Source organism: Penaeus monodon, chromosome 10 (genome assembly GCF_015228065.2).
Source record: "Penaeus monodon isolate SGIC_2016 chromosome 10, NSTDA_Pmon_1, whole genome shotgun sequence".
NCBI lineage: Eukaryota > Metazoa > Arthropoda > Malacostraca > Decapoda > Penaeidae > Penaeus > Penaeus monodon.
Window position 1 is genome coordinate 43,815,979 of NC_051395.1, and position 12,433 is coordinate 43,828,411.

The window sequence follows — 12,433 nt, forward strand, 5'->3', positions numbered from 1 at the left end:
TTGCAGAAAAAAAAAAAAAAAAAAAAATGATAGCACAAGAAACGATCGGGAGACAATTTGGAATTAAAGGAACGTAATTATGTTATGATGTAAATTCTCAATATGATGAAGGAAGGGGAAGGTGATATAATGATAAAGAAGATTGTAGCATGATAATGAGAATAATGATGATGATAGTGATAATGACTATGATGATGATGATCATACAGGTGATGGCAATAACGATAATGATAACGATAACAATAATAATGATAATTTTGTTGATAATGATGATGATGAGGATGATAATGATATGATTATAATAATAATTATCATAACAATATGATTATTATTATAATTATTATTAAAACTGATATTAGTAATAATAACAATAATAATAAGAGTAATAAAAAAAAAAAATAATAAGATAATAACAATGGTAATAATAATAATGATAATAATAATAATGATAATAATAATATTAATAATGATAATAATAATGATAATTTTAATAATGATAATAATAATTTTAATAATGAAATATTGATAATGATAATAAAAAAGGAACAGCAATAATGATGATTAGGACAGAAATAATAATGTTATAAGATATACAATAACAGTGATATTAATGATAATAATGAAAATTATGTTATAATAATAATTATGATAGTAACAATGATAATAAATTGCAAATAGAAAGAGTTATAAACACACACACACAAAAAAAAAACACGCAAAATGACCAACGGACGAAACTACAAAAGATACATAGATAGACAGATAGATAGATAGATAGATAGATAGATAGAAGAGAGAGAGAGAGAGAGAGAGAGAGAGAGAGAGAGAGAGAGAGAGAGAGAGAGAGAGAGAGAGAGAGAGAGAACGAAAGAACGAGAGAAAGAGAAAAAGAGAGATAAGGAAAGAAAATCAAACATAGAAAAAAAGAGAAAACGAATTGCGAATGCAAAGGTACAGCAAGCGCTTTCGCCTAATGCTCGCTGGACACTCACACGCATGGCATCTGGACAGGCGTCATGAAAGCTCATCTTTAAAAAGCCCCACTCGACTGATAGGAATTTCAGGGTTTCTTCTTCGTTTTCTACCGAGAACTAATCGCGTTTATTTCTCGGCCATTCAGCGCATTGCTAACTCATGTTATAACGTGGGGGGGGGGGGGGGGGGGTGGGGAGGAGTGAAGGTGGAGGTGGAGGGGGTTAGGAAAAAGGGGGTGGAGGGGGTAGGAAAAGGGGGGTGGAGGGGGTAGGAAAAGGGGGTGGAGGGGGGGGGTAGGAAAAGGGGGGTGGAGGAGGATTGGAAAAAGGGGGGTGGAGGGGGTAGGAAAAAGAGGATGGAGGGGGGTTAGGAAAAGGGGGTGGAGGTGAGGTGGAAGAGGAAGTGGAAGAGGAGGTGGTGATGGCGGAGGGGAGGGGGTGGAAGGGGGAAGGGGAGGGGGGTGGAGGTAGTGGTGGAGGAGGAGATGGAAGCGAAGGGGGAGAATGAGGAAGAAGAAGAAGAGGAGAAAGAGGAGGAGGAGTAGGAGGAAAAGAAGACAAAGGAGGAGGAGGAGGAGGAAGAGAAGGAGGAGGAGGAAATAGAGGAGGAGGAGGAGGAGTTACAGGCTGTCAATGATGATGATGATGATGATGACGATGACGATAAAGAAGAAGAAAGGGAAAAGGGAGAAAAAGGGGGGTGTCCTCCTCCATGCATGAGCAATGTGGGCGGGGAGGAATCCGGTGGGCGGGGTCGAGGGAATATAATCTTATCGGCCGTTTTGTCAATGATATATTGGCTATTCGCTTCGGCTTCCATTCGGTAAACAATCCGCCTCACGCTATTCGGGCGATAAACACGAGGCTGGATGCCGGGGTGGGGGTGGGGGGGGGGGTGGGGGTGGGGGTTGGGGGAGGGGGTGAGAGTTGGGATCGGAAAGGTGGGGTATGGGAATAGAATGGGGGGGGGAGAGAGAGTGGGGGAGGGGGTGATAGGTAGGGAGGAGGGAGGGTTGGGAAGGGAATGGAGGGAGGGGGAGATAGGGGGTGGGGAGTAAAGGATAGGGTCTGGAGAGAGAGAGAATAGATGGGAGGCTGAAATAATGGGGAGATTGGGTGGGGATAAGGTGATGGGTGGGACTAGGGGAGGGAAGGGTAAGGATGGCGGGGGGTAGGGGGGGGTAAACAGGTGATGATAGGGGTTAGGACGAGTTTGTGAGGTGGGAATAGACAGGGAGTGAAGGATAGGTGTCTATGAATATCTGAATGTTTATGATGTGTAATACAGACGAATAGTTTAGAAATAAAGGAAGAAAAACAAGAAAAAGAGCAATAACAACATAGATAATAACTGTATGGTCACGATAGTCATTACGTTATCAATACTGCTACGGATGTGCCCTCTGCTGCTACTAATGAGGGTGATGATTATAGCCATAATTATTTTCATGATATATTACTGCGTAAATTTCGAAATCAGTAGGTCTTAACTTTATTCATCTATGTATCTGTTATTTCTCTTTTTTCAATTTTTTTAACAATCAGTCAGTCTGTCAAGAGAGAGAGAGAGAGAGAGAGAGAGAGAGAGAGAGAGAGAGAGAGAGAGAGAGAGAGAGGAGAGAGAAGAGAGAGAGAGAGGAGAGAGAGAGAGAGAAAGAGCGAGAGAGAGAGAAGGAGAGAGAGGAGAGAGAGAGAGGAGAGAGAGAGAGAGAGAAGAGAGAGAGAGAGAGAGAGGGAGAGAGACGAGAGAGAGAGAGAGAGAGAGAGAGAGAGAGAGAGAGAGAGAAACAGAAAACAACAAAATCATACTTATTGGAAAACCATTTAGTCGTGAATTTTCAGGCACGTCTATAGCATGATGAAATGGAAGTAGAAAACCATGTTATACTGGAAAATGAGTGGATTACATTCTGTCGCTTTTAACACTATCACCCTCTCCCCCACACGCCTTAAAAAAGGCAAATGAATGAAGATTAATGATTAATAAGTATAAAATAGAAACACAAAACAGACAATGGGAATAAGGTAAAAACCATACTTTATTTAAATAATTATATGTAAAAAAGTTAATACAGTAAAGCAATACAGAGATCAACAAATTTTTTCGTCTCTTCCAGCATAATGCATAGATAATATTCTTACGACTGGTATGCCTTTTAAAACTTGAGACTTCAGCTTCTATTCGGATAACGATGAAAAGTTATGACAGGAATGCTGTAGTTTCTTATCAGGCGCCGTAATCAATCATAGTGTGCTGAGTTCGCTTTCATAAATCTGGAATGACATTGCATGAATGATTAAGTTGCATTGCGACCTTTAAGTGGATCTCTCTCTTTCTTTGTCTGTCTATCTGTCTCTGTCTCTGTCTCTGTCTCTGTCTCTGTCTCTGTCTCTGTCTCTCTGTCTGTCTGTCTGTCTCTCTCTCTCTCTCTCTCTCTCTCTCTCTCTCTCTCTCTCATTCTCTCTCTGTCTGTCTGTCTGTCTGTCTATCTGTCTGTCTGTCTGTCTGTCTTTCTGTCTGTTTGTCTGTCTCTGTACCCCTCTCTCTTTATACCCCCCCCCCACACGCACGCACGCACGCACGCACGCACGCACGCACGCACGCACGCACGCACGCACACACAACACACAACACACAACACACAACACACACACACACACACAACACACACACACACACAACACACAAACACACACACAACACACAACACACACACACAAACACACACACACACACATACACACACACATACACACAACACACAAAATATATATATATATATATATATATATATATATATATATATATATATATATAATATATATATATATATGTGTGTGTGTGTGTGTGTGTGTGTGTGTGTGTGTGTGTGTGTGTGTGTGTGTGTATGTATGTATGTATGAGAGAGAGAGAGAAACAGAAAGAGAGAGAGAGAGAGGGAGAGAATTCTATATTAGTTTGCAAAATATCATAACAGGTTGCAGTTGGTCCGCGAAGCAATATTGTCGAGGCATTTCACTAGGCCGATGCAGTGCAACGGACTCGGGCTCCAGGGCGCACACAAAAGACGTTTTGGCCGGAACCGAATCTTAGTGGCAAGCAGTTTTATGCGAGAATCGGATATTCGTGGTCATATTTTTCCTATTTTCCTGCGGCTCACAGCGGTCTCAATGTCTTGTTCCCCTCCACGCCTTTTTTTTTTGGTTGGTTGGTTTTGTTTTCGAATTGTAATATATTATGGCTGTTTGTCTGTCTACTTCTCTGTCTCTCTCTTTTTCTTTCTCTCATTCTTTATTTATCTAGCTAACTCTATCTCTCTCATTCTCCAGCTATGTTTATGTATCTAGCTAACTCTCTTTATATATATATATATATATATATATATATATATATATATATATATATATATATATATATATATATATATATATCGATCTCTCTCTAACCTTTATTGAGATCAGTTAACACCAGGTTTCACTTAAGAGCAAAAGGACTTTATTCCTCCATCAACTCCATCCCTTTCTTCTCCCTCCTTCTCTCCCCCCCCCCCTTCCTCCACCTTCTCCCTCCTCCCGCCTCTCTCTTCTTTTCACTTCCTGCATTGCTCTTTATTGCATTGCCTTTTCAATACTGCGGCGGATCTGTTCTTCGTCTGCTTTTCTTCTTATCTCTATTCCTTTTTTATCTCATCTTGCGCATTTCGTATCAACGAAGGACGCATGATATCAATACACTCGAATAATGCTTCCCCTTTCCCTCCTCCAAGTACCACTCTCCCCCCCCTCCCCCCAATCCCTTATCAAGAATTAAAAAGGCAAAAAATAAATGCAAATTCCAAACACGAACAGAAGTTGTAACTGCCTTTCCCTCGACCGAGCAATCCCCTAGCCTTGCCTATGATGATATCTCTGCAGTTCAGATCTTCTGGTTCTTATGTGTGTGTGTGTGTGTGTATTTTTTTTTTTTTTGTTCTTTTTTCTTTCTTTTTCATGCAAGGAACTCTTCGGTCGTTCCATAAAAGTTTTGCCGTAACTTTTGCTGTTGCGAGAGATGGTACAGGAGAGCACAGTGCGTGGAAGGAGGAGGAGGAGGAGGAGGAGGAGGAGGAGGAGGAGGAGGAGGAGGAGGAGGAGGAGGAGAGGAGGAGGAGGAGGAGGAGGAGGAGGAGGAAGAGAGGAGAAAGGGAGAGAGAGAGGAGGAGGAGGAGGAGGAGGAGGAGGAGGAGGAGGAGGAGTGGAAGAGGAGGAAGGGGCGGAGGAGAGGTCGAAGGAGGAAAAGGAAGGAAGGAGGGAGGGTGGGAGGGAACGTACATACGCGTGCGAACACACACACACACACACACACACACACACACACACACACACACACACACACACACACACACACACACACACACACACACACACACACACACACACACACACACACACACACACACACACACACACACACACACACACCCCACACACACACACTCAATCACTCACTCACTCACTCACACACACACACACACATTTGCGTGTGAGAGTGTGTGTGTGGAACAGACAAAGGGAAAAGGGTCTTCCTCTCGCGCCTCCACTTCTTTCCTGAACCAGAAAAATACTCAATGAAAGGAAAATGAATCCCCCCCCCCGCCTCTCCCCCCCAAAGAAAAAAAAAAACTGAACTCTCACCATTTTTCTTTCTTCGATTCCTTGTTTTTGTTCTTGTTCTCCCTTTGGAAGCTCTTTAGGTATTTTGTTCTTTCCTCTATGCTGATTCTCCTTCGTTCAGAAAATATTGACTAATGAACACCGGCGTAAAAAGCTAACGTAATGATGATGCTCAACATATCACGTCAATGATTACGAATAATGTGAACTACAAAATATTTATGACATCTAAAAAATAATGTTGGGGATATTCATGATGTTCGTAGCAATATCAGAATGAGAAATAACAAAAAAAAAAAAAACGCTCGTAAAATAACAAAAATTATAAGTGTATCATCCTCCTTGCAGGTCTGAATTGTCATCATCTGCATTAATAAAAAATCTTACATTCATTATGAATTATGCAAATGCGATGAATAATGAGCATGCGTATATCAGTTGCTATTTATAGAATTTTAATCACTTTCGTCATAATAAAATACAGGCATGAACTCATTAGAAAGTAATTATTGATTAACCAATCTTTTCATCAATGAAGTTTGCTGGATTCGAAGCCAAACTGATATAGTATTTACTTGAATGAAATTACTCTAACCTGACAGAGCGAAAACACACACACACACACACACACACACACACACGCACGCACGCACGCACGCACGCACGCACGCACGCACGCACGCACGCACGCACGCACGCACGCACACACACACACACGCGAGTATGAAAGATGGAATGGCTGGCTTAAGACTGGTCCTCCGGTTCATACCTGGTGTGACCTAGGTTCGAGTCCTGGTCAGGATTTTCTTTTCGCATACAGATGATCAAATATATGTTTTGATAATTTCAATGACTCCAGCACATAGATTTATAATGTTACTGTATCGAAAACCTTATGTACGTATATTTGATTTGTCTCGCTATTGCACAGCATTTCGTCCATTTTTCATATTAGTTCTATGTCTAACTGTACCTGTTGAATGTGACGTTGGTATTTTTTTCTGTTCATCTTAAGTCCAACTTTCAGACTTTATTCAGCTGCAGTTCATTTGTTGAACTCGCCGAAGGGAACAATATCGTCTGCAAATCTTAGATTGTTTAGGTGTTCTTCCCCTATTTTAATACCGTTTCCTTTCCATTCAAGGTTCTTGAATATTTCCCGAAGGCAAGCTGTTAAGAGTTTTGGGGAGATGATGTCGGCCTGTCTAACACCTTTTTTAATTGTTATTTTATCGGTTTCTGTGTGGAGCTTGATAGTTGCTGTCCCGTCTTTGTGTATATCTTCCAATATTATACAATAGACATCCTCTGTTCCTTGTCTTCGAATAGTTTCTAACACTGCTGGTATTTGTACAGAGCCAAATGCCTTTTCGCAGTCGATGAATGCCATACACAAGGGTTTCCTATCTTCGTTTATTTTTTCTCTTATTTGGGTTAGTGTGTGGATGTAGTTTGTTGTCGAGAATGCAAAGCGAAAGCCTGCCTGTTCTCCTGGCTGGGGTGAATGTAGAGTGTCAGAGATGCAAGATATGATGATTTTTGTGAACATTTTGTAAATAACTGAGAGGAGGCTTATGGGTCGGTTGTTTTTACTGCCTTTCCATTCCCTTTTTATGTATCAAACTAACTGTTGCATTTGTTCCAGTTTCTCGGACACACACACACACACACACACACACACACACACACACACACACACACACACACACACACACACACACACACACACACACACACACACACACACACACACACACACACACACACACACACACACACACGTTCCTCACATTACTTAAGCAAAACTTCCACAAAACAGAGCGACCATCACCTACAAAACCGCAAGCATTGTTCATAGTAAAGATATCAGCTAATAATGTTACGTTGTGAATGAAAGAAAATGGTATTATGCAAGTTGGAATCCCGGATTAGATCTCTAAATTGAACCTGGAGAGCAGAAACTCTCAAGGTCCTTGAACTAATTAGCTATATTAAATCAAGCTTTTGAGAAAAATGCAAAGTGTGTTTCCGATTAGTTTCATTTTTTTTTTCACAAACTTTCGTTTCGAGATATTCTCCTCTGTGTTGCTGCGGTATTGCAGCAGCGGACGTGTTTACTTTGAATAAGTTATAATGAGCTGAATTAAATGCTTAACTGCAGACTGTACAGTATATGTTGTACGCTGAGTATATATCACGTGAACAGGAAAACAACCACCAAAATAAATGAAAATACGCTTTGTTGTCGTTTCTTACCGTCGCTGTTTTTCTGTTCATCTTTGTGTACACATTGCTGTGTTTGTGTTCATAGGTTCATAGTTTTATCAATTGTTTTCGGGCCGTCCATCCCAAACTCTTGTCGTTATTGTATATTACGTTTTTTTCTTTTGTTATTTGAATTTTGATAATTATTATGTTATCATTTCATACTGCTGATATAATGATCGACTAATATATTCTGCTTCTTCTGCTTCTCCAACTTACTATTTTTTTCTGAAACTAATACGATTACTTTACTACTATTTCAATTATGATAACGATAATGATTATAATAATAATGAATAAGATGATAATGAAAAAGAAGAAAAAGTAATTTTTTTCCTCTCTCAATTTTCCTTTATTCTCTCGCTTCTCCCACTCTCTTCTGAATCACTCTTCTCAATCGAAGTCAAGTTTCCTCGCAACTTTCCGCAACTTACTCCCCTCTCTCTCCCCCTTTTCCCTCCTACCTCCTCTCCTCCCCCTCCCCTCTCTCCTTCTCCTCGCTTCCCCTCTCTCCCTCTCCCTCTTCCCTCCTACCTCCTCTCCTCCCCCTCCCCTCCTCCTCCTCCTCGTTCCTCTCTCCTCCCTCTTCCTCACTCCTCTCTCCCTCCCCTCTCTCCTCTCTCCTCGCTTCCCCTCTCTCCCTCCATCTCCTCTACCTCCTCCTCTCCTCCTCACTTCCTTCCTATCTCCCATATCTCTCTCTCCTATCCCTTCCATCTCTTTCTTTCTTTTTCTCTCTTCCCTAATGCCATTATTCCTTCATTCTTACTATTTTCCCTACCACTCTAGTCTTTATGTTGTCATATCTGGAGATAATTTCCTGGTCTTTTCACCTGTCTTAAGCTGGTTAGCATGCTCAGGACTTTTAAAAATACTCATCGATTAAGGTGAAATTTGGACAGGGTGAATGCACTGTGTGTGTGTTCTTATACAAGCATATATGTACATATATATGTACACATATATATATATATATATATATATATATATATAATTATATATATATATATATATATATATATATATATATATATATATAATATATATAATATATATGTGTGTGTGTATGTTTGTATATATATAATATATATATATATATATATATATATATATATATATATATATATATATATATATATATATATATATATATATAATATATATATATATATATATTATATATGTGTGTGTGTGTGTGTGTGTATGCATGTATAGATGCATACATACATACATATATACATGCATACATATACGTACATTCATATACACAGACAAGCATACACACAGACATCATCATCATACATAATTGACATAACATACATGTACATACATACATACATACATAATCATACATAATACATATAATACATACATACATAATACCATACATACATACTATACATTAATAATAATACATTACATATATATTACATGTGTATTGTCAATAACATAATACATAATAATAATATTATATATTAATATATATATATATATGTACTTGCATACATACACATATATTACATATATGTATACTTGTATACACAGATACATAAATACATACATAAACATACATACATAGATACATACATATATACAGATACATGCATCCATTCATGTGTGTGTTTTTAAGCGTATAAACATTTTCTATGAATTTGTTTTTCATTTCCCTATTTTTTTTTTTTTTTTTTGGGGGGGGCCGCTGCACTATTGTTTTTTTATTTCTATTTTGTTTTCTTTTCTGTTCTTCTGTCTTTATTATCCTCTCCTCTTTCTCACTGGATAGTCCTTATCCTTGACATTTATTTTTATTTCTTTCTATTTTCGTTGTCACTAACCTTATATCTTTTTTTTTCTATATTCCGTAAAGAACATTCTCCATATATCTCTTATTCCTCTTCTCTGTTCTATCATTCCTTCTTGATCATTATCTGATTTATTTTTTGTTCTAATTCCGTTATTTTTTCATTATTGTTTTCACATTTCTTTCTTATTTTATCTTCTGATATTTTGAGTATCCTTTTTTTTCTCTTTCTGTCATTCCATGGTTATCGTAATCTTCCTTCCTCCCTTCCTTTCTTGCTGTCTGTCCGTCTCTCTTCTTTTCTTGTCTTTATAGTTCCATCGTTATCGTTATCTCTTTCTCACCTTCCTTCATTATATCATTTCTCACCTTCCATCCTTACCTTATCGTCGTATATTCTGTATTTCTTTTTCCTTTCTCCTTTTATTCCATCACAATTTTTTTTTCCTTCATGTTTTTTTCTTTCTTTTTTTATCCTTTTTTCTTTACCATTTTCACTTGTCATTTACAGCCCTGCAGTGTCGGTCTTCTTGTCGGGTTCAGCAGCCACTCCTTCACCGCTTTAATTTCCGCTCTCGATGTTCAGTCGTCTGCTATCTCCGTCGCTCTCCCTCTCTCTCTCTCGCTCTCTCTCTCTCTCTCTATCTGTCTGTCTCTCGCTCTCGCTCTCTCTCTCTCGCTCGCTCTCGCTCGCTCTCTCTCTCTCTCTCTATCTGTCTGTCTCTCGCTCACTCTCTCTCTCTCTCTCTGTCTGTCTGTCTATGTCTTTCTCTTTCTCTCGTTCTCGGTCTCTATCTCCTTCTCTGTCTCTGTCTGTCTGTCTCTCTCTCTCTCTCTCTCTCTCTCTCTCTCTCTCTCTCTCTCTCTCTCTCTCTCTCTCTCGTCGGCCGTCTTCCATCCCACTCTCCTTTATTTACTTTTGTCCCAGCCAGCATCATCTTTTTTATTTCTCTTTTTATTACCACCTCTGTAAATTCAATTTGCTCATCCAGCCAGCCTCTTTATCTTCGCTTATCACCTCTTCCTCTGTTCTTCCGTCTTCTCGGCCTTTTTTCCCATCTTCTTTCCATCTTCCACGTTTTCAGTGTTTCGCTCATGTTACCTCTATCATCATAAGACGTGGGAAAAGGCGATGGGGAGGGTGGGGACAGTGGGGAGGGTGGGGACGGGGTAGGAGGAGGGTGGGGAGGAGGTAAGGGAGGTAGGGGAGGAGTTAGGGGGAGGGGGGGTAAAAGAGTAGGTAGGTGGAAAGGTGGGGATGTGAAAGGGTGGGAAGGTAGGAGAGAAGAAAGGGAAGGCGAAGGGAGAATAGGCAAGGGGGGTGTGGGTGAGAAGGGGAGGTAAGGTGGGTGGGGGAGGATGGGGAGGAAATGGATAAGACGAGGAGGTTGGGGGGTTAGGGGTTGGGGGTAGGGATAGAGGAGAGGAGGAGGGGAGATAGCAAAGAGAGGAGGGAGGGTGGGGAGAGGGAGAAGGAAAGATGGAGAAGATAGAGAGGACAGGGATGGAGGATGGGGAGGAGAAGAAGAGGAAGATGAGGAGAGAGGGAGAGAGAAGAGAAAGTCAGGGAAAGATGAAAGACAGAAGTAAAAAAAAAAAAAAAAAAAAAAAAAAAGGGGAGGAACAAAAAAAAAAACAATATGACTAAGCACGGAGCAAGAAAATAAACTCGAAAGAAGCAAAACGAAAAAAAAAAAAAAAAAAAACCCAGTCCGAAAACGTAAGAAGAACCGCACGAAGAAGAAGAAGAAGACGAGGAAGGAGAGGGACAAGGAGGGAGGGCGCTGGTGATGGCGAGAGAGACCGCAAGACAGTCATAATGAAGCGCACTTCCTCGGGGGAAATTCGGTGCAGCAAAGTGTACCTCCGTGACCATAATGTGGTCCTTTGTCTTGGGCGAGAAAAGCGGAGGAGGAGAAGGAGGAGGAGGGGGAGGTGGAAGAGAGAGAGGAGGAGGAAGAGAAGGAGGAAGAGGAGGAGGAGGAGATAGAAGAGGACAACGGAGGTGGAGAAGGAGGAGGAGGGGGAGGTAGAAGAGAAAGAGGAGGAGTGGGAAGAAGAGAAGGAGGGGAAGGATATGAGGACAAGGAGGAAGAAGAGAAGGAGGGAGAACGTAAGGGGATAAGACAAGGAAGGATGAGGACAGGAAGGAGGAGGTAGGAGGAGCAAGAAGGACAAGGACAGAGAGGAGGAGGAGGAGGAGCAAAAGACAAGGGGAGAGAGGAGGAGGAGGAAGAGGGCAAGAGATAAGAAGAGGACAAAAAAGAAGAGAAGGAGGAACAAGAGAAGGAAGAGGAGAAGGAGGAGGAGAGGGCTGAGAGGAGGAGAGGCAGGAGTGGAAGGAGGAGGAGGAAGACATGGAAAGAAAGGGGGTTAGGAGGTAAGAGGAGGAGGAGGAGGAGGAGGAGGAGGAGGAGGAGGAGGAGGAGGAGGAGGAGGAGGAAGAGGAGGAGGAGGAGGAGGAGGAGGAGAGGAGGAAGAGGAAGAGGAAGAGAGGAGGAGGAAACAACATCAGGGAAAAGGAGATACGAGGGAATAGTAGAACAAGAATGATTGAAGAGAAGGAGAAAGACAAAGACGAAGAAGAAGAGAATCATGAAAACACGAATGAGGAAAAGGAAGGAGATGAGAAACAGAGAGGAGAAAAGGAGGACAAGGAGAAGAGGAAGGAGGAAGAGGCAAAAGAGATGGTGATGACATGGTCGAGAGGTGCAGTGGAGGGGTGAATGGGAGAGGGGGG